Source organism: Morus notabilis, unplaced genomic scaffold (genome assembly GCF_000414095.1).
Source record: "Morus notabilis unplaced genomic scaffold, ASM41409v2 Scaffold1100, whole genome shotgun sequence".
NCBI classification, from domain to species: Eukaryota; Viridiplantae; Streptophyta; class Magnoliopsida; order Rosales; family Moraceae; genus Morus; species Morus notabilis.
In genome coordinates, this window is record NW_010360769.1 from 25,058 (window position 1) to 26,689 (window position 1,632).

The following is a 1,632-nucleotide window of genomic DNA, read 5'->3' on the forward strand; positions in this document are numbered from 1 at the left end:
ACTTTTCTATGTTGCACAGAAATTGTGCATATGGTAGAATTTTGAATGTTAGATACAATGTGAATGTTAGATAGCTACAATGTTAAGCATGTATCTACAAGACTTAAGTAGCCGTAGAACTTTATTCTGCAAAAAGTATGTATCGATGTTAAGTCAAGGTCAAGTTACGAGAAAAAGTTAAACTTTAACAAAAAGTTAATCTCATGATAAACTGCTCAAAAATGCACAATTCATAAGATTTAACTAAAGTTACCGTTTCAATGAGAAAATTGATAAACGGTAAGAGACCAAACATCTTGTTTGTACCAGCCTTCGAAAGAAAGGTTATTGTGAGACTATGAAAGAAATGAAACCGTGACTGAGTTGGATTGGTTAGCTACCTCACTCTTCACTGGTTATGTGCGCTATGGTACAACAGGACAGGGCCCATAAGAAGTAAAAGCCAAGAAAATAAAAAATAAAAACCGTTCCATATAAAGGTACGGTACCTGTAAAGAAGAATGAAAAGAATGATAAACAGAAAATGAAAGTCGTTAAGAACGTGAAAATGCAATATGATCGACTATAATGAGATGAAAGCTGAACAAAGTATGTAATGAAAGAAGAAGAACATAAGCCATACATGTTTTAGTAGTACAGAATGTATTAGGATATATGACATGAATGCATATATGGGTATGCATAATTATTGCATCTGTTATGACCTATTGATACTTGTTGAGTGAAAGCTCATTAAGTTTGTTCGTGTTGTAGGAAGCTCGGGTAAGGCACCGGTTCCCTGAAACTTGTTGTTGGGCATGCAAAGAGGATGTAGCAGCAGAGTGTGGGCAAGTGAGTTGTAGATGCATCGTGTTTCGGAAACGCTATTGAACTTTACGTGTATAAAGTAAATAATGTTTTATGAATATTGATGATTTATGTAACGAAAGTTGAGTTCACGAGACAGTGAGGCTATGCATAGCAACCTCTAGTCACAAGGTATGATTAATAAAACAGAATGCTACAGTATTTTGTAAATAGTTGAAAATAGAATGCTACAGCATTTTCATTCGTGAAATCAGAATGCTATAGCATTTTACGAATAGTTGTAAACAGAATGCTACAGCATTTCACGAATAGTTGAAAACAGAATGCTACAGCATTTTCATTTGTGAAAACAAAATGCTACAGCATTTTCATTCGTGAAATCAGAATGCTACAGCATTTCACGAATAATTGAAAACATAATACTAAAGCATTTTATGAATAGTTGAAAACAGAATGCTACAGCATTTTACGAATAGTTGAAAATTGAATGCTGCAACATTTTACGAATGAAAAAAGAATGTTAGCTAAATGCTATAGCATTTAGACGTACATGGTAAAAAAAAAAAATTGGCCTGAATTTTTTTAAGAGGTTATAACTAGAGAGTAGTAGAGGTTAAGAAATGTTAAGTATGAATATAGGATGATGATCAAAAGTTAGGGTTGTCACAATTATGATATATAATATAATAATGTTATTAAAATAATAACTTAAATAATTAAAAATAACGATTATATTATATTATACTATAATATAATATATATAATTACAATATAATATATATTTATTATTATATTTAATATAATACAATAAAACTATTATTAAAT